Genomic DNA, 26,594 nt, shown 5'->3' with positions numbered 1-26,594 from the left:
AGTAAATTGGTGTCAGTCCGGGCTCTGGGTATTGAAGAGTCTGATGGCTTGGGGGAAGAAACTGTTACATAGTCTGGTTGTGAGAGCCCAAATGCTTTGGTGCCTTTTCCCAGATGGCAGGAGGGAGAACAGTTTGTACGAGGGGTGCGTGGCGTCCTTCATAAGGCTGTTTGCTTTGCGGATGCAGCATGTGGTGTAAATGTCTGTAATGGCAGGAAGAGAGACCCCAGTGATCTTCTCAGCTGACCTCACTATCTGCTGCAGGGTCTTACGATCTGAGATGGTGCAATTTCCAAACCAGGCAGTGATGCAGCTGCTCAGGATGCTCTCAACAACCCCTGTAGAATGTGAGGGGGGGGGGGACAGAGTGGGAGATGGACTTTCCTCAGCCTTCGCAGAAAGTAGAGACGCTGCTGGGCTTTCTTTGCTATGGAGCTGGTGTTGAGGGACCAGGTGAGAACCAAGAAGTTTGGTGCTCTTAACGATCTCTATCGCGGTACCATTGATGTTCAGTGGGGAGTGGTCGCTCCGTGCCCTCCTGAAGTCAATAACCATCTCTTTTGTTTTGTTCACATTCAGAGACAGATTGTTGGCTTTGAACCAGACTGTTAGCCGCTGCACCTCCTCTCTGTATGCTGACTCATCATTCTTGCTGATGAGACCCACCACGGTCATGTCAGACCTACTGGGATTTGCTCAAAGTCTACATTGGACACAGATACAACTTCATGATTCAGTGATGCAAAATCCTGACCTGGATTCATGACTACTTATAATATTCTCAGCACTTACAACCAGATATACCCTGGTTCCAGAGCCCTATCCTATTGTCCTCACCTCCAATTTTCTTAAGATTAGCTTGACAGGGGAAGGAGACACTTCTTCTGTACTTCAACATGAAATTATTCACTCCCAATTTTAGAATATTTCTGCAACTATTAAGGTGTAATTACATCGTGAATTTTTGGCTACTCCAGATGAATCCAAATTTGACTTTTAACAGAAGTGGACCATTCCAATTCATAAAATTTGTAAGAGAAAAGTAATTATTTTTTTAAAAATCATCTATTCATATGAATAGAATATCTATTCTATGAATAGTTCAGCTAGAAGAATCTCTACTTGCTAATCATTCCTGCCACTTACCCTGTACACTTTGATGTATACCCACCCCCTGGCGTTCTTCACCACTACATTCACCTTGACTGTCAGTTTTCTTTTTTTGGTTCACCTTTCCCATCTCGCCTCCCAACTTACCCTCACCACTCCTACCTGGTTTCACCTCTCTATTGCCCCCTCCCCACCTAGTTCCAACTACTGCTTTGCACCTTCTGGCTCATCCCTCCCCGGGACTGATATGCACGGCAATCTCCAGGCTTTCCTCTTCCCTTTCACTTCTGCATCAACACTGGATCTTGAACATAAAAATGTAGACCTATTCCTTTTGCCTCCAAAGATTTTTTTTGTTTATTTATTTATGGAGATACAGCACTAAATAGGCTCTCTGGCCCTTTGAGCCACATTGCCCAGCAAACCCCCAATTTAATCCTAGCCTAATGATGGGACAATGTACAATGACCAATTGGTACATCTTTGGAGAACATACACGTGGTCATGGGGAGAATGTACAAACTCCTTACATGCAGCAGTGGGAACCCCTGTTGCCTGTACTGTAAAGCATTGTGCTGAACACTATGCTACTGATGCTGCTTGACCTGCTGAATTCTTCCAGCAATCTCTTCTTTGTTCTTGTCTGCAACTTCCTTCGCTGATTTTAAGCCATTGATGTCAACCTACAGGCCAAGATACTGAAATGCTCTGTGAAATGTATGCATTTTTGTCATTCCAAATTCTCACTGAGCTCACACAATGATCTGAACGAGTTCGTCAAAGGAGTCCGGATGAACGTTCTCAGCCCAAAATGGCAGCTCTTCTTTCCTTTCCATTGATTCTGCCTGACCTGCTGAGTTCCTCCAGCACTTTGCGTGTGTTGCTCTGGATTTCCAGCATCTACAGAAACTGTTGCCTTCAAAAATTGAGATTTTTTTTCAACAAATCACTTTGGTTTAACAAAATTAGTGTACCACAATAAAGCTATATTCTGCTTGCTTCAGTCCTATTATGATGTTGTAGGCTATTTCTGTGCAGAGACGGAACCCTTGTGCATGCTGATGGCCAGGTACTTCACTGGAAATTCATTGATAAGTAATCATACGTAGGATCTAATACATTTTATTCTGCATGCAGGCCTTGTGAAGTGGGCAGCAGATATTGCTCACCATCTATGGATTAACAGCGTGACCATGTTGTCTCCATACAACTATTGTTCTTTATCTGACTTAGGTGGTGTTAGGCTTTCATTCTAGTCTGGCTTCACCAGCCTGCCATTTCGTCCAGCCTATTCAGTTTCCTTCTCAGTTTGGGCCTCTAAAGCACATGGTCTGGTCTGGTCTGGGACTCCACCTTTGAATCCACCATTTGCTGAAGTACCTTGCCTCCTTAATGAGCGATCCGCAGCAGTATCAACTTGAGTGTCAATATATTGGTTAATAAATACTTAGCAAAAAGTCTGATTGCTGCTAATTCTTTTTAGAATTCATAGCGTTATATAGCACCACAAAAGGCCCTTCAGCCCACTAAGTCCTTGCCATTCATGAAGCACATTTTATGACTGCACTCTCCCCACATTCCCATCAGATCACCCCAGATTCTACCATTCATTTACAAGCTAGGGACAATTTACAGTGGCTAGTTAATCTGACAACCCTCACAGCTCTGGGAAACGAGAGAAAACCAGGGTACTTACTTCGTTAAATTCTGCTACCTACCGTTGATAGAGAGCACTGTCAGATGGAGGTTTTTTCCCAGATATCAGCCCAAGTAGTGTGTGAAATACAACAAAGTGGACAGGGTTCACCCTACTACTACGATTGCAACAAAGCATAAAGGAGACCACCTTTACAGAGCAAGAATGGATGAGGCAGCAGTTACAAGAAAAAGGTGCAAAAGCTGCCCAGACAGCACCACAGGTCAGAATTGAATCCTGATTGCTGGAGTTCTGCTGCAGCATAAATATTGTACAATCCATATTCCCGAGCACCTGAAGGAATTTCCAAACTGAAACCTTCCTTTCCATTGCCTTTCAAATTCATGAAGCCGATTTCATTGTGACCTTGAATCATCAGGAGTCAAAATTTGACTTCTAAATTGACAGCAAAAACTTGCAAAATGCTGGAGGAACTCAGCAGGTTGGCCAGCATCTATGGAAATGAGCAAACGGTCAATGTTATTCAGAATTTGCTGAGCTTGTCACTTATATGATGAAGTACACACTCAAATGTGTCATTTGTGTTAACAACCAACACACCAGTACTGGGGGCAGCCCATAAGTGTCACCACACATCCCAGCACCAACACAGCATGCCTGCAACCTCAGCAGAACAATATAGAACACAACAAAAAAACAAAACAAGCCCCTTTCTCTACAACTCATCAGATAGAGAGTCTTCAACTCCAAAACCTCATGTTTTTGCCATTGGGCTATGATAATGGCGTGGACTAGTTAGGGCCCCTTGACTGTGGATTGCAGCAACACTATTTACTTGCTGTGGGTACATACTCTCTTCTCACTGCTACCATCGGGAAGGTACAGGAGCCTCAGGACTCACTCGGTTCAGGAACAGTTACTACCCCTCAACCATCAGGCTTTTGAACCAAAGGGGATAACTTCACTCAGCTTCACTTGAAATATTCCCACAACCAAAGGACTCCCTTTCAAGAACTCTTTACTTCATGTTCTCGATATTACTGTTTATTTTTTTTTTGCACTTGCAGTTTGTTGTCTTGTACACACTGATTGAACATACACGTCAGTGCAGTCTTTCATGAATTCCATTATGGTTTTAATTCTATGGATTTGTTAAGTATGCCCACAAGAAAATGAATCTCAGGGTTGTATACAGTGAGATTTATGTACTTTGATATAAATTTACTTTGAACTCTTTTTTTGAACTTTTGATCAAAGTTACTGGTCCTGAATACTCAACACCAACTAAACTGGTTCATCAACCAATCTACACACAAACTTGTCACATCAGGAACAATTTAAAAAGTCACAGAAGATTCCCCACAAAGCTGTTTAATAAAAGAAGATACCTATCAATGATCCCATCTGCTTGGGGGACCTTTAAGTTATTTTTAATGGTTTGTACTAAAGTAAACAATGAGCTTTTGCACAACATGTGCTCAGTGGAATCTTTCCAATTTCTGAACATTTATCATCACACCATATAGTTTGTGAACAATTTCTTCCTCTCTGCTATCAGATTTCTTATCAGTCCATGAACACTACCTAGTTATTTCCCTTTTTCATTACACTTGTGCAATTTATGTATTTTTAATTCTTTGCAACATGCTGCTGTCACAAAACAATAAACTTCATGTTGTATGTCAGCAATGAGAAATCTGACTCCAGCTGAGGGCCATCACATTGCAAGCTTACATAGTCACATATTTTGGGCTCAAAATGCTACTTTCTCCTTTCCCTTCTCATATTATTTGCCACTGCTTTGATATGCAAACAAAATATTTTCACCTAAGCATACATGTCAAATCTGCCAAGTTTACCAATCCAGGCAACTATTGCTCCCTCACCCTGCTCAATTTTGTAAGCCTGAAACAAGAACACATTTATTGAGATACAGCACAGAGAAGGCCCAGTCAGTCCACTCACACTGAAGGATCAGCAGGCTGGCTTGATTGTGATTAGTAATCCAACATTCCTTACCCAGCCAAAGAACTCCTGAAGAAATATACTCAGTGGCCACTTTATTAGGTACAGCTGTGCTCCTACTCGTTAATGCAAATATCTAATCAGCTAATTACGTGGCAGCAACTTAATACATAATAGCAAACAGACATGGTTGCAAGGTTCAATTGTTGTTCAGTCCAAACTTCAGAATGAGGAAGGAATGGGATCTAAGTGATTTTGATTGTGGAATGATTGTTGGTAGCTTAAGAATCTCTGAAACTCTGAACTCCTAGGACTTCCATGCATAGTCTCTGGAGTTCATGGAGAATGGTATGAAAAACTAAAAATCAAAATCCAGTGAGCTGCAGTTCTGTGATGAAAAGGCCTTTTTGATGAAAGAAATCAGAGGAGATTGACCAGACTGGTTCAAGTGGATTTGGGGGTGGGGTGGGGTGGGGGGGGGCAGTGACTGTAACCACAAGTTACAACAGAGGTATGCAGAAGAGCATCTCTGAACACACATGTTGAACCTTGAAGTGGATGGGCTACAGCAGCAAAAGACTACAAACATCCACTCAATGGCCACTTTAGTAGATACAGGAGCTCCCTAATAAAGTGGCAACAGTTTGCATGATTTGTGCTGAAGGGATCTGAAGAGAAGCAAATCTGGCATCATTCCCAGGTTCTTTTGGGATTGATGTTATGACTGTCACTGGAATGAAATCCACTTATCAGAATGAATTGATTCAAAGGATTGTTCTGATAGCTCTTCAGTGTCAGTGAACTGGTTAACTCACTAGCTTGGAAGAAAGCAACAAATAAAAAACAGGTGAAGGTGACATGGAGGGGAGAGTCAGCTGTGTAGGATGTAGAAGAATCAGTTTGTATAGAATGGTGTACAATATCACTTAGTAAGTTGTATATGACAATGTATGACTTAATTGAGGATCTGTAATTGTTAGAATGGTATTAAGAGCGATATGAAGCTATTACAGAGAGAATGGCATAGATTGGGCTGAATTTATACAGGTCAGCTTGTTTGGAAGTACAATGAAGGTAAAACGCTAGATGATAAACAAAGGGGAAGCTAGCAAAAGCCAGCAGTGAGATCATTGGCCAGCAAACTAATACAAAGTTATCTAAAGTTATGTGAAGTCACTGTCACCTCTCAGCTAAAGTGAAGGGGAAACATCTTGGAAGAACCGGCTTGCTGTCACTGAGTAAATGCCTGGACAGGGCTGTTGTACAGGTTTCTTTGCAAACATAAATAGGCTTAGCAAAAATCATTGGTCCTACATCTCTGACACAGCTAAATGTGCTACTTGACTTGGCCCAGCAATATCAAATGTCTCTATCCTTTGTCACTATGGCGACCTGCACTACACACTCATCATTGCACACAGAGGCCATCGACAAAGCAGGTTCCATATGAAAAATCAGATTTGCTGCTTCAAATTCACATGAAGACTGCTAAGCATAGTTATTGAGTTCAATTAAGCATCCTGAAAGAAAGCTGGCATTGCAAGGTGATTAAGTAGCACAGTTACATCAGATCAGCAGGTAAATGAACAAACATTCAGATCCCATTTGAAAATCACACCAAAAGTCTATTTCTAAATCCTTAACCTATGGAGTTTTGATAATGCAGCAGAAAGAACTGCTTACATTGTAGATGAGATTGTGATGACTAGTAGAGGGAAAGATGGTTACTAAAGGTTCTAATATTTACAAAGTATTGCAGTTTTGGAAAATGTGCATTCAAATTCAAATGGAGGTGGTTCAGTATCACTTAAAGTACATGTAAATCTGAAGGATTGCTTTCTGTGCTAGAACAGGTAGGTAGGTAAAGAACAAAGGACATGAAGACTGGCAGTGACAGAAAGATCAGGTTTGCAACTTGCACTTTGTTAGATCAAAGTGCAAAATAATCAGATTTTTTCCAGTGGATTTCTGCTTTACACCGCGGATTATATCAATTCCATGCCATTGATCAAAATAATGCAGATAAACATTTGGATTCTTTTATTAGTGCTTTATCAAACTCCCAGCTAACATAGAATGAAGGTGTGTAAAAAAATACACAAACACCTACTAACTGATTCAGGAACTTTTAAATCAATCTGTTTCCAATATTGATACTTCAAATATAAACCATAGACATATTAAAATAATGCTTAAGAAATTCTCACCTCAGATAGTGCGTTCATGTTTTTTTCCAACATCACCCTGTAATGATGGATGTCTTTAATATTTCAGTTCGGGTTATTCTATTCTATTTAGTTCTATTGGTTTGCTGTGACTCATCAATTAGTGCGTGACACCAATAAACACACAATATCTCACAATAAATTATTTCCTTAAGTTAATTTATTTTTTCCTTATATTAATTTTTTCTACTTCTTGGTGATGGCCATATGATTCTTGGCTATTTGAGGAGTAAACACGATAATGATCTTCCCTCTTTTTTCCCCCCTGTAAACACTTCTTTGTTTTGTCTTTCTGGCATGGTGGTGTAATCCTGGTTGACTGTTTTGGATGGAATTGGTCCAACTGCATCAGATTGTCCTGCTCCGACTAAACCTCTTGCAATGGAGGTATCCATCATAAACAATACCCATTATCAGGGACATGCCCTCTTCTCATTACTACCATCAGGGAGGTACAGAAGCCTGAAGACACACACTCAATGCTTTAGGAACAGCTTTCTCCACTCTACCAACAGATTCCTGAATGACCCATGAATACAGCCTCACTCTTTTGCTTTCTTTTTGCACATTTTATATATTGCACATTTCCACATTTTATATATTCTTATTTTAACCTAAAGCAATTTTATGTATTGCTGCTGCAAAACAATAAATTTCATGACACATGAGGAGTGCCACAGACCAAAGGGATCTGTGAATACAGATTCATAATCCATTGAAAGTGGCATCACTTAATAGGGTCATAAATAAATAGGGTTAATAGGATCATAAATAAAACTTTTTGCATATTGGCCTTCATAAATCAAAGTATGAGTGCAGGAGCTGGGATGTTATGTTGAAGTTGTATAAGACATTGTTGAGGCCTAATTGTGCAGTATTAGTCAACTACCTGCAGGAAAGATTGAATAGGTTAGGACTTGATTCCTTGGAATATAGAAGATTGAGGGGAAATTCGATAGAGGTGTACAAAATTATAGATAGGATAAATGCAAGCAGGCTTTTTTCACTGAAGTTGTGTGGGACTACAACTAGAAGTCAAAGGTTAAGAGGTGAAAGGTGAAAAGTTTAAGGGGAACACGAGGGGAAACTTCTTCACTCAGATTTGTGAAACGAGCTGCCAGTGCAAGTGGTGCATACAAGGTCAATTTCAACATTTAAGAGAAATTCAGATGGGTACATGGATGGAAGGAGTATGGAGGTTTGTGGTCCCGGTGCAGGTTGATGGGAGTAGGCAATTTAAGTGGCTCAACAATTCTACATGGGCTAAAAGGCCTGTTTCTGTACTGTACTTTTCTATGACTATGACTCCATAACACATTTGAAAACAGCTCTCAGAAACAATGCACATGTAGAAAATGTGATGGGTTGGGAGGCTTCAGTCAATGCCATAATGAAAAATGCTAGAAACATTCAGCAAATCAGGCACCATCTGAGAAAAGAGAAAAAGAGTTAGCATTTCAGGTTGACAACATTCATCAAAAGAAAGCTCATCAACCCGATACATTAACTTCTTGCTCTTCCAAGCATTTCCACTCCCTGATGTATTACCCTGCAAGCTACTCTCTCACACAGACCATCTTTTTCACAAACCCTCCGCCCACCCCTTGCACCCACCCCACCCTAATCCTGCCGTCCACTTACACTAGACAGTTGACCTACAAGCACAGCCATATCCACTGTATTACGCAGCTGATGATTGCCAGCTGTATGTCGGCCATGCAGGGTGCTTGGCTTAATATTTTACCTCAAAAATATGACCTCCAACTGTACAGTGCTCCTAAATACTCAGAGTACCAGCTTTAATTTTTGTGTTTAAGGTTCTGTGGTTGCATTTAAACCAATAAAACACCTGATTCAAAGTCAAGAGAGCTACTTACTGAGTCACCATTTGCATGTATCAGCAGGCACAGAACAGTGTAAGCAGGAAGGCTAATACGCTCAGTCGCCACTTTATTGGATACCTCCTGTACCTTACAAACTGGCCACTGAGCGTATATTTGTGATCTTCTGCTGTTGTAGCCCGTCCACTTCAATGCTCGACATGCTGTGCATCCAGAGATCATCTTCAGCACAACACTATTATAATGCATAGTTATTTGAGTTACTGTCACCTTCCTGTCAGCTTGATTGGCCTTATTGCAACTGGCGCTCTGGTGCAGTCGGAACAATCTGGAGCTGAACATGCTCAAGACAAAGGAGATGACAGTGGATTTCAGGAGACATCCCCCCGTTATGTCCCCCCTCACAGTCCTCAGCAGTCCTGTGTCCACCGTGGAGAACTTCAGGTTCCTGGGAACCACCATCTCTCAGGATCTGAAGTGGGAGCAGAACATCAGCTCCATCCTGAAGAAGGCCCAGCAGCGGATGTACTTCTTGCGGCTCTTGAGGAAATATGGTCTGCCTCAGGAATTGCTGCTGCAGTTTTACACTGCAGTCATTGAGTCTGTCCTGTGCACCTCCATCACTGTGTGGTTTGGAGCCGCCACCAAGCAGGATAGAACCAGACTACAGCGCACAGTGAGGACTGCCGAGCGCATCATTGGAGCCTCCCTGCCCTCTATTGTGGACCTGTACTCTTCCAGGTTGAAGAAGAGGGCGGGAACATCATAAAGGACTCCTCCCATCCTGCGCACGGACTGTTTGAACTGCTTCCGTCTGGTAGGCGCTTCAGATCCCTCCAGACTAAGACTAATAGGCACTGGAGAAGTTTTTTCCCTACTGCGGTCACTTTGCTACACAGTTAACTGCCAGTTAACTGTCGGCTAACTATTACTTGGATTGCTCTACTTGTATGTATAATCTATATTTTCATTTATATTTATCATTATTATTGTTATGAGCAGAGAGACAACATCTGCCAGAAGTAAATTCCTTGTATGTGCACAGGTACTTGGCGATTAAAGTCTGATTCTGATTCTGATAACGAGGTGCCCTACAGGGAAGAAGTCATCTCTATGACACAAGAAAACAACCTCTCCCTCAACGTCGCCAAAACAAAGGAGCTGGTTGTGGTTTACAGGAGGAATGGAGATGGGCCAACCCCTATTGACATCTGTGGTTGAGAGGGTAAACAGCTTAAAATTCCTCGGCATCCACATCACCGAGGACCTCACGTGGTCTGTACACATCAGCTATGTGGTGAAAAAGGCACAACAGCATCTCTTTCACCTCAGACGGTTGAGGAAGTTTGGTATGGGCCCCCAAATCCTAAGAAATTTCTACAGGGGCACAATTGAGAGCATCCTGACTGGCTGCATCACTGCCTGGTTTGGGAACCATACCTCCCATAATCGCAGGACTCTGCAGGGAGTGGTGCGGACAGCCCAGCGTATCTGTAGATGTGAACTTCCCATGAATCAGGACATTTACAAAGTCATGTGTTTAAAAAGGGCCCATAGGATCATTGGGGACTCGAGTCACCCCAACCACAATCTATTACAGCTGCTGCCATCTGGGAAGCGGTACCGCAGCATAAAACCCAGGACCAACAGGCTCCAGGACAGCTTCACCCACCAGGCCATCAGAATGGTGAACTCACCCTGACTTGAGTGTGCTCTATATTACATCAACTGTTCTATTTATTATAAATTACTATGATTGCACATTGTACATTTGATGGAGATGTAACGTCAAGATTTTTACTCCTCATGTATGTGAAGGATGGAAGAAATAAAGTCAAATCAGTTCAACCAGTCTGGCCATCACCCTCTGACCTCCCTCATTAACAAGGCATTTTTGCCCACAGAACCACCACTCCCTGGATTTTTTTTTTGTTTCTCGCACCATTCTGTTAGCTCTAGAGACTGTTGTGTGTGAAAATCCTGGGAGTTCAGCAGTATCTGAGATTCTCAAACCACCCCGTCTGGCACCAACAATCATTCCACATTCAAAGTCACTTAGATCACATTTCTTATCCATTTCGATGTTTGGTCTGAACAGCAAGTGACCCTCTTCAATCTGTCTGCACGTTTTTATGAATTAAGATGCTGCCTGGTGATTGGCTAATTAAATATTTGCATTAATGAGCGGGTGTACAGGTGTATTTGTCACATGCACATCATAGTGAAATGTGTCCATTGAGTCAAAGATCTACACAGTCCATGGGTGTATTGGGTGCAGCCACAAGAATCGCCATGCTTCCAGTACCAATGTAGCCCACAACTTATTAACCCTAACCTGTATGGCTTTGGAATGCAGGAGGAAATCAAAACACCTGGAGGGAACACACACGGTCAGGGGGAGAACGTACATACTCCTTACACGCAGTGGCAGGAATTGAACCCCAATTGCTGCTCCTGAGTGTTATGTTTGACATCACAGACAGTGACTCACTAGATTCTGAAGTAAAATGATGATTTATGTGAGTTCATTAAAAGCAAATCAAGACAGATACTGGAGAAAGAATACACAAGGTGAAACTGAGGAAAATATCAAAGAAACTTGTACAGTCTAAAACTTGAAAATGAAAATCAGCAGTCTGTACTCTATCTTATGTAAATAACACCGATCTTTGAAGTCATTGCACACTTGATCTGGATGCTGAGGAAATATAACAGACTAATCCTTGGCTCTCTGTTACTCATATGCTACATCTATTCAGGATCACGTGTAGAAAAATTGCATTTACTTCATTAAAACAAACAATCAGTGGTCGGTACCAAAGTGATTGATGATGAGTTTGAATCTAGTGGGATAAGGGCTAAATTCATTCAACAAATGTCAAGGTCTGGATTAATAACCTGCCATCTACCATCAGTTCTCCATCCCTTCTTCTGAACCTAAGGTGCAATGTTATCAGAGCCGGCTTAATATAAATTAATAAGTAATCACAATTAATCACAAACTCCCTCAGCCCGAGATTATGAACACTCATTGGAAATGTCAAACTCTCTCAGGATTGTACCTTTATCATCATTACTGATAAAAAAAATTACATTTCAAATCTTATCACATTTGCATTTGATTTGATCAAGAAAATAATAGGAGACACTGTAATTAATCATGATCTTCATACTTATTACTTTTATGTTGCTCAGAATAGCTCTTCATAATTCAGGCTGGTTAATTTTAATGATCTTAGATCCCAATCTTATGTGGAGATCAGGTGGTTCATCACAATCTATTATTGCATATGATGATAACCCTTTTGATTTCCCTGCTTCTCCCTCTTTAAGAAGCTTCTTAAAATCCATTTCCTTGACCGGCATTTGCTCGTCTTCACCAATAACTCATTTTGTGACAGCAAATTTCCCTTGACAATGCTGCTTGCTTGTACAGAGCCGCAGGACCTTTTGCCGCATTAGAAACTGCATATTGGTAGCCCTTTCCAGTTCGTCTCAAAGTGCGCTGCAGCCAGTGGAGTATTTTGGTGTAGCAATTGCTGTAATTGAAGAAACACAGGATCCAACTGTTGCCCTGTAAAGGCCCACAGACAATAACATCCCAATGACCAGGTAATGCATTTTCCAATTCGATTCATAGGGGGATACTAGAGGGAACCTTCCTACATTCTTCAAAATAACACAGAGATCACCGTTAGGTCCCACACTACCAGGTTCAGGAGCATGCTACCATCAGGCTCCTGAACCAGCAAAGACAACTTCACTCTCTGATTCCACAACCTATGGGCTCACTTTCAAGGACACTACAACTCATGTTCTCAGTATTATTTATTTACCGATTTATTATTATTATTATTTGTATTTCCCTTCTTTTACACATTGATTATTTGTCAGTCTTTATATGTAGTTTTTCATTGATTCTTTGTTCTACTGTGAATGCCTGCAAGAAAATGAATCTCACTCATCTCATATGGTGACATATACATACTTTAATAATAAATTTACTTAGAACTTTGAAATCTGCTTGGTGAAGACAGGGAGAAAATCTCAGTCCTCGTCAGTTTTAGTTCTGTTTGCTCAGATCCCTGAAGAGAGACTTGAAACGCAGAACTTTCCAACTAAAGTACAAGGGTACCACTCACTGAGATCTGACTGACACTTGAAGGTGCATAAAGAGCCACTGTACAACTTGTTATTGTTTCTGATCATACAGACCACGTTGTAAATGTACTGTGATTCAAGGTCAGAATGCCCAGCACCAGATTTTCCAGACAAGTTCAAAGCTAATGAATTATTCTGCCCCTAGTGAACCAGGCAACTGTCAAAATTTTCAATCATATAGAAAGTTAAAGCTTAGCGACATCCGTTACAGCAAAACCAAGAGAATGTTATGTTCAAGGGGAATAAAAAAGAAAGTTTTGAAATCAACATTCAGATCTGAACCAATTTAATAAATGCAGTTTAAGAGATTGAATAACTGAGCCATCCCTGAGGTAAATAAATACCCATATTATATCAGGCAAGATTCTAACACAGAAGTAAATGTACTTTATTTGTTTAGAAATACAGCACAGTAACAGGCCCTTCCGGCCCAGTGAGCCTGTGGCACTCAGTTACATGTGACCAGCTAATTTACCAATTCATACAGAGGTGAAGGATGCTTGATTAGTCAGGGCATGAATAGATGCAGCGAGGAGGCAGGAGAATGGGGCTGAGAGGGAAATGGATCAGCCATGATGAAATAGTGGAGCAGACTCGATGGGACAAATGACAAAATTCTGCTAATATATATCTTATGGTCAATCTCTTTGGAATGTGGGAGGAAACCAGAACACCCATAGGAAACCAGTGCAGTCAGGGAGAGAACGTACAAACTGGTCGTTGGCACAGTAATGGCAGTGGCAGCTACTAGATTTGCTATATTAGTCTGCCAGCTCTACTTCTTCCCTCCCTTTTCTGAAGGTGCCTTTCTTCATGATGCCACCCAATGTGGTCACCACTTTGAAAATCCTCTGGGCAGGTGGCTTTGAAACTTCCAGCCAGAAACATAACTCCTGTCTTTCTCAGATATTTGTAGCAGATGTGCTGTGAAAATTGTTCAGCTGAAGTCATCGACTATTCCTTTGCCTTCACAAATGCTGCCTGACCTGCTGAGTCCTTCCAGCAGTTTGATTTTGGCTCCAGATCCTAGCATCTGCAGTCTTTTTCTTCTTGGTGTGAATTAACCAACAAGGTTACAGACCACAAACTAGAAAATGCGATTAAGCTGTATAATATATTCATCATCCGACTTAGACATATTGAGCTGAAAGGTCTCAAGGTCTCTTGTATCATTACAGATCTACGATTCTTTCATTTTGCTTATTTCCTCCCTTCCAAAAGATCGATTGCTAGCCTGCATTATTGCTGACAAGAATTCTCAAATGTATTATTAACTATGCAGCAAGCATCATTGCCTAACTAGTATCTGGCTAACTGCTCACTCAGGAGGGAACAGGAGGGAAATGCCTACCAGGATTCTCCCTTGCTAACTAATTCAGGAACATGAAGCAAACTCGAGATTTCCTACTCCTTTTATCACTAGGAGCCAGTAGCCAAAAAGTGAAGTGATCAAATCTACTGCCAGTTTTACCAGTAGTTATCTATTCCTAACCGAAAACATTAATTGTTTTGATCATTTTAAGCAGAATGTATCACAAAGACAGTATGCAACTGATTTCTGATTAACAGGGTAAAAATACAAATAAAATCCCCCCACCTTTTTGCTCTGACTTCTCTCCCAGTCCTGATGGAGCATCTCAAACCGAAACATTGACTATTTACTCATTCCATACCTGCTGCCTGACCAGCTGAGTTCCAGCCTTTTGTGTGTTTTGCTGTTAAAATGTGCCTTGGATTCCAGGAGCTTCCACCAGCATTGTTAATGAATTGTTTTTTCTAATATTTTTTATGAGATGTGAGCTTCACTGGGACGGCCAGCATTTATTAACCACCCCTAAGTGTCCTTGAGTAGTACTAATTAACCGACTGTTGTGTTATACTGCAACAGAAACATTTATATCACAGAATCAGAAATAATTCTATTAATATTTAGAATAAAAACAGATTTGGCTGGAGCAAGCCAACTACGGGGCTTTGGCATTGATCACAGCTGGTCTTATGGCTTTCAGCTTCAACTGTAATATCGACTAAATAGCTGCAAATGCAGGCAGTGGGTAGGCAACAGAGTCCCTATGCGGGGGCTACTTTTCCCCAAAGCTGCTGCCCCACTTTACACCCAAGTATTACCGGAGGACAGTAGGCCTCAGAATTAGTGCAATAACACAATTTTAAAGAAAAAGGGTAGCATTAGTTGTCACGTGCATCGAAACATACAGTGAAATGCATTGCTTTCTCAACAAGCAACGCAAAGTTCAAGACGTGCTGAGGGCAGCTCGCACATACGGCCATATTCACAGTTCCAACATAACATGCCCCTTAGTAACCCTAACTCGTACGTCTCTGGATTATGGGAGGAAACCAGCGCAGCTGGAGAAAACCCACACAGTTGTAAGAAAACGTCCAAACTCCTTACCGACAGCAGAGGGTATTAAACCCCAGCTGGAGGTCACTGGTGCTCTAACAGCATTACAGTTCCATGCCACTGCATTATATCTTTTCTCATATTTGCATTACCTCAGAGTAGATAGTTAATCATACTTCGTCATGGGGTACCGCATGGATGCAGGCCGATCGTCCCTTCCAACAAAAGTACCCCCACCTGACTTGTCCCAACTTCCTCGTTTGACCCATATCCCACCAAGCCCCACCCCTCCATGTCCCTAACCAAGTGTTTCTTAAATGATACTATTATACTTACCTCAGCCACTTCTTTATTTCTATGTACTCATCACCCTCTTCATGAAAAAATTGACTCTATATCCCTTTTAAATCTTTCTGCTTTCACCCTAAATAAAGTTTTGCACTCCCTTACCCTGGGGAAAGACTGTTACTATACTCCTTATCTCTCCCTCCCATTATTTTAAGTACCGTCCCTCATTCTCCTATGCTCCAAGAAATAAAGATCCAGTCTATCCTACCTCTCCTTCTAATTCAGGCCTGCTAGTCTTGACAACATCCTCATCACAAGTAAAACCCTCCCCACCACTGAGCCCAGGAAACACTGTCGCAGGAAAGCAACATCCAACATCAAGGACCCTCACCACCCAGGACACACTCTCTTCTTGCACTTCCATCAGGAAGAAGGTACAGGAGCCTCAGCACTCACACCACCAGGTTCAGGAACAGTTAGTACCTCTCAACCATCAAGCCCTTGCAACAAAGGGGATAACTTCACCCCAACTTCACTTGCCCTACCTCTGAACTGCTCCCTATGAACACACTTTCAAGGACTTTTCATCTCATGTTCTCAAGATGTATTGTTTAATTATTTATTATGTTTTCTTTATTTTTGTATTTGCACAGTTTGTTGTCTTTTGTACACTGGTAGAATGCTCAAGTTGGTTTGACAAATGCCTAAGTTGCTGCCAGGAATCCACCAGCAAATCTGCATTTTGCACATTCAGATGTGGGCACCCCGGTTGGCACAATGCTATTGCAGCTCAGCGTGCTCCTGGTGTTCAGAGTTCAATTCCAGCACCATCTATAAGGAGTTTGTATGTTCTCCCCGTGGGTTTCCACCAGGTGCTCCAGTTTCCTTCCACAGACACCAGATGCACCAGTTGGTAGGTGAACTGGTCATTGTAAATTGTCCTGTGATTAGGCCTGTGTTAAATAGATAGGTTGCTGGCTGGTGAGGCTCATTGGGCCAGAAGGGCCTGTTCCATGCTGTATCTCGTCATAAATAAATAATAAAGATACAGATCCTGTAGGTTTGAATTTTCTCCATCTGGTCCAGTACAATCTCCAGAAAATCATCTCTTGGTGTTTATCTTTTGAACTGCTATCAGTTACCAATTGATTTTTATCAAATCACTCTAAGCAGGAACTCTCATTTTAATCATGAACACCAAATGCCACCATAAAGTTTTTGATTCAAAAACAAAATGCAATGCAATATCAAGAATCAAAATTCTGTAGTCCAAAAAAAAAAGTAGATGCAAAGGAGTAGTGGCAAGTTTCCATGCAGTAATTCAGACAAACTGATCCAATATAGTGAGTGGACCAAATCAATGGGATGGAATTTTTCTTTTTGCAGTGATAGCCAGACCAAGTATGTGACTCACTTCCAAGGGTCACGCAGATGTACGCAGAGATCCTGAAACTTACACAAGATCCCCGCTGTCCAGCACTCCAGTTGTGTTCCAGGGCAGGATTTCTCCCAGAGTCCACCGCCAAGATGCAACAGCTTCCCAGCAGTTACACAAGTGAAATCTGGGCCCCAAGCCTGCTGCAGGTTAGACCTGGCACCAGGTTTGACAGCTCCATTCTTCTCAATGGAAATTAATGTTTTCAAGTAAGATAAATAATTTTCATGTCATCGACACTTTTTGAATTGAGTTAAATTAATTGTTGAATTAAATGTTATAATCATTTGAGTGTTTTAATTATGTTTAATTCTTTAATTTTTATATAGATGCTTTAATAGTATGCTTTAACATTGATAATTGTTTCTGAATGTTTTTCAATGTTTCTATCATAAACATTCACAGATCTTTTGGCAGTTCTGATAGCTGTTAGGTCTAGGCGTGGTTTAAACAGCCAGAACCTTTCTGTAGGCGGAGCTTGCATTTCTTGGCAGTGGGATCCTGCACTCACTAATCAGCAGCCAGTTTTACAAATGCACTTGCAAGGGAACAGGGAACATAGTTGGCTCACCTATCACTAAGGCAGGCTGGACAAAACGATTCTGTCAGCATGGTTTGGCAGCCCTAGGTTAAAGAAGATTCGTAAAGCAGGCTGCTTTTTAAAATGTATGTTAAGTCTACTGTGAAAGACAAAGTGAAAAGTTATATTTTATTCCTTAATGCAATTCATTGTTTGTGGCAAGATGTAGAGTGGAATATCTTCAATATTAAAATCGCAACTATGCTATAAGAACTAAAGAATCATACCTTTAATAATAATATTATAATTATTATAATAATTATGGGGAATTTCAAAAATTAAATGCAATGTGAAATAACATCTGAAAGGAAAATGATTTAAGATTTTGAAAGCAGAAAAGTAATGATTCTGCCCCTCAGTTTCACCATAATCTCCTGCTATTTTCTGGTTTTGGACACAGACAAATTGAGTTATTCCACCTACTTTGCTGCATTGTTAATTCCTTTCCACTCAATGTCTAACATCTCTAACCATTTCTCACAGTTATAATTAAATAAATTTCTCCAAAAAGAATGTCCTTGCTATGCCCCTCTGCTGTTGTCTACCTAAATTGCTTATCTTCTATACACAGTGTTCTTAAAAGCATCAGAACAATCAAATGGATTTGTGCAGTGAAATCTCAAAGGGCTTTACAACCACTGAGATAGACTTTAGTGGATTGTTGGAATTTTGGTAACCATGCAATTTTGCACATATCCATCTCCCATCGACATCTGTAAGTTGACCATCTATTTTGTTTCACAATTTTGATTAAAGGAAGATGCATACAACATCATACATGCATAATCATGATGCTCTTCATTGACTGAAGCTCAGCATTCAATACTATCATCCCCTCAAAACCAATCCAAAAGTTCCAAGACCGAGGCCGCAATACATTCTTGGGCAACCAGATCCTCATTTTCCTCACTCACAGACCCCAGTCAGTTTGGATTGGCAACATCACCCCCACAACTTCCATCAGCATAAGTGCACAACAAGGCTGTGTACTTAGCCCCTTGCTTTGCTGTCTTTATACTTATGACTGTGAGACTAAGTATAGCTCTAATGCCATATTTAAGTTTGCTGACAACACCACAGCTGAATCGAAGGTGCTGACAAATCACCATATAGGAGGGAGACGGAAAACCTAGCTGAGTGGTACCAGAACAAGAACCTCTCACTCAACAAGACCAAGGAGCTGATTATTGACTGGAAGAGAAGGAAACCGGAGGTCCATGAGCCAAACCTAATCAGGGGATTTGAGTTGGAGAGGGTCTGTAACTACAAATTTCTCAGCGTTATTATTTCAGAGGATCTGAATTGTGTCCAGCACGCAAGTGACATTACAAAGAGAGCACAGTAGTGACTCCACTTCCTTAGAAGTTTGCAAAGATTTGGCATGTACTCTAAAACTTTGACAAACTTCTGTGTGGTGGGAAGTGTATTGACTGGTTGCATCACAGCCAGGTATGGAAATACCAATGCACTTGAATGGAAACCTCTACAAAAATTTGTGGATACAGCCCCGTCCATCATGGTAAAGCCCTCCCAACCATTGAGAACATCGACACGGAGTGCTGTCGCAGGAAAGCGGCATCCATCATCAAGGACCCCCACCACCAGGTTCAGGAACAGTTATTACCTCTCAACCATTTGGTTCTTGAACCAGGAGAATAACTTCACAGAATTTCACTCATCCCAACATTGAATTGTTCCCACAACCTATGGACGCACTTTCAAAGACTCTTAATCTCGTGTTCAATATTTAGTGTTTGTTTATTTTTTTTGCATTTGCAGTTTGTTGTCTTTTGCACCTTGTTTGTTTGTCTGTTTTGATGTCATTATGTTTCTTTGTATTTACTGTGAATGCCTGCAAGAAAATGAATCTCGGGGTGTATATGGTGACATACATGTACTTTGATGATAAAATTTACTTTGAATTATTGCAGCAGACATTGGAAATAACTCCCCTTTTTGATTGAAAATAGTAAGCATAGAAGAGTACACAGCTCAGGAATAGGCCCTTCAGCCCACAATGTTTTGCCAAATTAATTAAGCAAATAATTAAATACCTAACTAAACTAAACCTACCTACACAATGTCCATTTTGATCCATTCTTTTCACATTCATTTTCCTATCTAAAAGCCTCTTAAATGCCTCTATTATATTTGCCCCCACTACTGCCCCAGGCAGTGCATTCCAGGTACCCAACTCTCTCTGGATGTAAACAAAAACTTGCCTCGCACATCTCCTTTGAGGTTAACCAGTCTTACCTTAAATCAATGCTCTCTAGCATTAGGGAGTTAAACACTATGGGCTAATCTACTCTATCCCTCATAATCTTATAAACTTCCAGTGCCATGGAATCTTTTAACTCCACCTGAAGCAGTGGATTTAATATTTAAACTAAAGAACATTATACCATTGATACTCATTCAGTAATGCTTACATTCTTGTGCACTTCTTTGGAGTGGGACTTAAGTTCAAAACTGCCTGATTCAGATACGCCACACCTGACGTAAGAAGGATCATCACCAACAAAGAAAGAATCCCAGAAACTCCATCTCTAAGATACAGTACACAGTCCTAACAGACTGGCACTGATCTGAATCATTAGGGTAATAGTCTTGCATCTTAATTTTCATGACATTCCTAAAGGTATGTTGGACAGATGGAGAACTGTAGGATAAGATTATTAGTGGCTGCAATCTTGTTGGGATATCTCCACTCTCCTGGCTGAACAGACTGGGTTGAAGCAAGTAACATACACAGGGAAGAAGTGACAGAAAGCAGAAACAAAATGTGCTCCAAAAGAGGAATTGCCACTTGAAATGTGCAAGCCAGATCTGGAAATGGCAAAGAAATACTTGTCAAGAAAAACACTGAATGCATACCTGCTAACTGCGAATCATGCCAAGCCAAAAACCAGCCAAAACCAAGCCATTTCTGGCAGGGGGGGGGGAAATCACAACATGGGTTGCTTTTAACATACAAATTTAGCAAGTTAAGGGAAAGGAGGGGTCAAGAAAAGCAAGTTTAAGAGAACAGGTAGCTGTTCAGTTTACCTAGTGCTGAAATTCACTTGCTAAATCAAGTCAACGTTGAAACTCTTTAAGGATAAGTGAATTGTACATTCACCACAGAAAGACTGGGCTTTCTGCAGAAATCTAAATACAAATAGCAGGATTAGTCATTCACTCCTCTGAACGCCCTGCCCATCAAAATGATCTTGGCTGATTAGTTGATGTAGTGATTATTTGTGAAATACTGCTGAATCTCACTGAACCAGAAGGGGAACAGTTTAAATTGTTCAAGTTCATTCATGCAAGTTGCCATTTGCTGTTAAACCTAAAGGCCAATTTTTTAATCTTGTGTTTATTTTGCCACATTTTTCTTTGTTTTAACTCCAAATCATCCCATTCCTTTCTCAGTAAAGAAATCGTATGGCATAAGCTGGTTCATCCCAGATTGCCAGCAGCCCTGCATCCCAATCATGCCAGTTGGCACTTATAGTGCCAGACCTGAAACCAAATTGTGCAAGGAGTGTCTCATCAGTCACACTGTAAGATGCTTTGCTCTGGCAAGATTTGACCCATTGCTTCCTTTCTCTACTAATTGGAATATGCATCATTTACAACTGGCACCATGGCAATGGTGCGGTTAGATAACTCAATCCCTAACTTTTAAAGGTCACAAAACTCAGTGTTTAACTATGCTGATGTTAAAGTACTAATCATAATGTTTATACCAAAAAAATGAAAAATTGTATTTCTATAGTGCTTTTACCTCCCTTTTATCTCCCACTTTACTTCAAATGAAATGCGTTTGATAGCTGATAAGGTAAGAAATTATGTAAATTAACCTGAGAAGCTCTGACAAATTGCAATATGTCGGATATTAGTTTCTAATCATCCTGGTTGAAAGTTGAATAATGGCTGAGACACTAGTGGTGGCTCCACTGATCTTCTTTAATAATTGGCCATGGCATTTTTTTGTGTTCACCTTAGAAAATAGCATCTCATTCTAAAGAGAGCACACTATCAGTTCAGCACCTTCAACACTGGGACATCAGCTCAAATTCTTATTGCAAAGACATTGGAGTGGAACTTGAACTCAGAACGGTGACTTCACGGTAAAAATGCTGTCTACTGAGCTCCTACTGATATGAAGAGTATTACCAAATTATCAGTGATAACTGCCAAGCTAAACGGAAAAGGACACAAGCTTTCAATTCATTTACTTAACTGACCATCACAAAATCAACTACACTCACACGGACACACATTTCCATTCACATCAGTATACAAATATACAATAATTGAATTATTTTATTTCTAGTACATTTGACTCTAATGATGACAGGATCATAACATATCAAGTCACATTTTGATAAGGAACACTTCACCATAATGCTTTCACATAGTTTGTATTATACCAATTGTTATCAAAGTTCCATCAAATTTTTGATTTCAAATCCTTGGTCTGGCACTTTACCATCTTTCCACATTTTACCATTTATCAGACACGGCCAACACCCACCCACCCCCAAGCCAATCACCAGATTCTATTGACTGCATTTCACTGGCAAAACTGGAGCACCGATATTATCACCATTAGGTATAAATATATATCAGAAAAAAATATAGCATTACAGTTTTTGTACACAAGCTGCCTGATACTTCCTTGTATTATGATGAGCATGAAGAAAAGCACATTTTCCCCTTTTAATCACATCCTTGAGCAAAATCTACTCAATGAAAGCATTTTTCCCTCTCAGAAAATTAAGTTCAAAATTTAAAAGCAAAAAAATAGTCTCAGAACATACTCACTCAAAACAACAGTTAAAATAACAAGTAGTAAATTATTTGTAGAACTTTACATGCAAGTGATGAAAGCTCAATCACGGTCTGACATGGTACTTCTACATCCTTTCATCATCAGTGTAAGCGTTTTCGCAGCTCCGTGTGTTTGCGAATCGCTAGGTTTCCACGTACAGTAGTTGATTATTATGCTCATTGGCAAACAGGAATGCCAAACATTCCTCTATTCTAAACCTACAATACAGATACAGAAGCCGGCCACTGACCGTCACTTTATTAAAGCTAAATGGAGTTTAATTTGTACATCGTTCTTTTTCAATTCCACTGAAGCTTTGTTTTGAAGGATCTTTCTCCAAAACAAATTAAAGTTTGCAAACATTGGTCAGATGGGCAGGACACAAACTAGGCTATAACTTTATGTACGCACATTCATACAGATAAATTATATTGAATGTGCCATAAATTGGGCTCATTCGCCAAGCATCAATAACACTTGCTGCCACCATTGATAAAGCTTCTGTTCCCGGAGAACCCGGATCCCAGTTTCAATGCTGTGCCACACTATTATTCCGACAAAGTACACACAATCTCCAAGAACACCGTTCGAATGTATTTCTGGAATTAAGACGTTCCATTCGGCAATCCTGTCATTAATCTGGCATTCTAAATAATGTCAAAAACCTGCATTCTCGCTTCTGCTCTCGTCCTAGTTAGATCTCAGAGCAGCAACATCGCAGCCTCCTACTTCAAAGCAAATCTGACCAGGGCGTGAGCTCAGAAGGCTTCGGGCGGCTAAAGTTTGGTCATTCATTTGATCCACAATTCTTGCTTAAACCTGTTTCTAAAACTTGGCCACGTCCTTGGAAATAAAGCGAGAACAGTTTCATAAAAACCTTTTAAACCTTCCCCCAAGAGAACATTATCAGCTACAGACTCTGAAACAATCCGACTTCCCCAGACATCTACAGGGCAATTATTATTATTATTATGTTTTAGTTTGCTTGCTGTTTTCAAGAAAAGTCCCAGCAAGTGATCGACATCGATGCCCATCTATATTATCTAAAATATTACCTAAGCTTGCTTTTAAATATAGATCTTTGCATCAAGTCTTAATATGTTACGGATTTACCTCCCTCCAATCAGCGTCCTCTATTGAAAAGTGGGGAACCTCCGTTATTCTTATATTACTTCAAAGGGTAAGAATTAAGAGCCCAAAGTGAATTTGGTATTAAGGTGAGATAGGTTGCACCGTTGATAGTTGTTTATAGAGTTCATGAGAATTTCGCCTGAAACGTTTCATGGCAACTTACAAAAAAAAAATTATTATTGAAGTAAAGGAAAATTAAATCAGGTTATAAACAAGAAATTGGTGGCTAAAATTTGTAACATCACCTTTTGTATCACTCAGTAATCAAAATACGCAGCTTATTTTACTTTGCAAAGTTATCACGGCAAGTATTGCAATTGGGATAGAAAAAGGGAAATTGGGGGGGAATAATCAATAAAATTACCTGTTTTGGAAATTATCAGTAAAAGCCCACCAGGTTCCAGTAGATAACGATTTACTTTTCCTCAGTCTCCTCACTCTACTTCAGCAGTAGCGAAGTGGACTGACTCTGCATCCAGTGCTGGAGGAAGCAATCCATGCTCGTCGCTGCGGTTGGGATGAAACGACTCTAGCGGATTGAACGCGCGCAGAGTTGACAGCCCGATACACTACTCAGCGCTTTCTCAAGCTTTCCGTCTCCTAAATGAAAATCAGAGCCTTCCTTCTTCAGAGCACGGGCTATGTTGCAAGATACAACACCAGCGCCCTCTGCAGCTTCATCGCCGCCAACTCGACAATATTCTTCCACTAACTGGCTAAGTAAGCACTTGCCTCTCGACAACGCCAATCAGGCCGCAGCAAAGTGCTTTATCGTCGAAGAAGTACTTCTTGAAACGTGGCTTTTTTTTCCTGCATTTAAATCAGTGGTCAACTTGCAAAGGTTCTATAAAGAATAATGTGCGAATGACCAAATCTGTTTTGCCATGTTGGGAGGGTCATTGTCAAATCAAGTTTATAAATATAGTCAAACGAGACAACGTTTCTCCGGACCAGGGTGTAAAGCACAGCTGTACACATAACATACAATAACTTAGGAAGGTAAGAATTAAATCTGCAAAATAAATTGTTCATAGGTAAACCAAGTAAAGTGCATAAGTTAAATATTGTCTCAAGATAAATGGGCAATTTATGACTGGGACAATGAGAATTTTCTACACACAGAATATTGTAGATTGTTAGAATTCATTGCAATTCTTAAACCTTGAGCATAATTGAAGGTGAGATGAGAGCATTAATGAAATCAAGAGATTGTTTAGATCATCTCTTGTCATTACTACCATCAGGGAGCCTGCCGAGCCAAACTGAACGATTAAGACACAACTGCTTCACCTCCACATCAGGTTTCTGAACAGTCCAAGAACCCATAAATGCTACCTCATTATTCCCTTTTTAGGCACCTTTTATTTATTTTTGCAGTTTTTAGGTTTTTGCATCTTTGCCCTGCTGACGCAGGACAATAAATCTCGCCAGTGATAATGAATCTCATTGTGATTGGGGAGAAGGACCTGAGGCAAGGAACAGCCATGAGGAGTGAGCCGTGGCTCAGGAAGCCAAGAGCCAAATGGCAGAGTGGGCTTGGAAACACAGATGGCATATTCCCACTTCTATTTCATGCTCTAGTAAATATTGCCAAAGTTTCTGCTGGTCCTCTTCAAACTAGAGTAGTTGAACCTCTTCAAACTAGAGTAGTTGAACTGTCTACTCCTTAAGTGGAGTTGATAGAACATTGGTTTAATATCTCATCCCAAAAACAGCACCTCCAACTGTACATCATAAACACTCTTCTGCACTGGAGAATTAGCCTGGAGCTTTGCTTTTAAGTGTGTGCGGAAGGACTTGATCCTATAATGTTTGTACTATGGCTGACATAGATGTTGAAACCTACACCATTATAAGCAGTGTAAACCCTGGAGGTTCACACGATGCACTCAAGCCCCAGAAAGTTACCAAGAAAAGCCCAGTTTTATTTCAAATCCCTTCAATCCCTGCTTAGCCATACACTTTTCTTCTCGTCACCTCATCTCTTCCTCCCTCTGAACCACTATTACTGTAGTTGGCATCATATATCTCCCCTTAAACTGTGTCACCTCTGTTCCTGCCACACCTCACTATCAGGTGTGGCAAATGTGCCTGGCGAGGGTCACCAATTGGGAAGAAAACAGATGACAAGCCACACCAACATGTTAGTGCAAGGTGTTTTATTTAGTGGCAGGTGAAGGAAAGTTTACAAACAGACAAATGAAAACAAACATGTACAGGCTTTCTCCATGACACATTTTGTCATTAACTTTCCAATATAACTATTCACCAACAGTCAAATCCAACCTCCACATCTCTTAGCAAAGCCAAACTGAGGGTTTAAATTTACCTGCCCACTGTGTAGTGCGCCTGCACCCACTAAGACAAGCATTATTTTAGGACGTCCCAAACTGTCCCTTGCGTCTTTTGGGGTCATTCTGGGGCCAAACCAATGTAACAGCATGAGTGAAAACAAATTAAACTTTCTGCAATGCCTGTGTCCAGAAGCCTTATTTTTATGAGTTATAGACCAGCAGAGCACGTTAACTGAAGGGATTGTTTTGATTAGCCAAGTGGGGTGTGTACGTGGTGAACTCGCAAGAACTGCAGAATGGGAGGGCAAAGTGTGTGAATTACAGGGGAAACTAGACCAGGGACACAATGTGGAGGAGAGACTAACTGCGCAAAAAGGGCAAGGTTAGCGAGAGAACTAGCATCGCCCAACCAGTTCCGTTATGGTTCCCTTTTAAAGGCCTACTCATAGCTGGACCCTCAATTCCCCATCAGGTGCCCCCTTCATTGAGCACTGAGCTGTTTTCCTGTATGAAAGGAGAGTGGAACATGAAGGATTAGGCTCTCACTCCTGACTGAGCGGAGCGTTGTCTGAGATGCCACTTTTCAGATGAAATCCAAAAGTGAGGCCCTGATTGACGTGTAAAATCACAGAGAATGGTTTTGAAGAGCAGGATGCCCCAGATAATACATTGACTTAAATAACACTGCCAGAAAAGAACATTACCACTGCTTTTTCAATATTTACA

General features: G+C 40.8%; 1 protein-coding gene across 4 annotated transcripts in view; it reads right to left on the bottom strand.

Annotated features, from left to right (window-relative positions):
- Positions 1 to 24,116, bottom strand: part of LOC132378352 (copine-4) — a 347,486-nt gene extending 323,370 nt beyond the window's left edge. Inside the window, exon 1 of one of the 4 annotated variants that reach the window (XM_059945192.1) lies at positions 23,939 to 24,116. The gene's annotated coding sequence lies outside the window, so the exon portion shown is untranslated. Of the gene's footprint in view, positions 1 to 14,556; positions 14,729 to 23,108; positions 23,198 to 23,938 lie in introns of those variants that run through there. The other 3 variants (XM_059945196.1, XM_059945195.1, XM_059945193.1) reach the window with 3 other exon arrangements.
- Positions 24,117 to 26,594: the final 2,478 nt, after the last annotated feature.

Source organism: Hypanus sabinus, chromosome 20 (genome assembly GCF_030144855.1).
Source record: "Hypanus sabinus isolate sHypSab1 chromosome 20, sHypSab1.hap1, whole genome shotgun sequence".
Taxonomy (NCBI): Eukaryota; Metazoa; Chordata; class Chondrichthyes; order Myliobatiformes; family Dasyatidae; genus Hypanus; species Hypanus sabinus.
The sequence above is the reverse complement of the archived record's forward strand: the minus strand, read 5'-3'. Positions and strand labels throughout refer to the sequence as shown.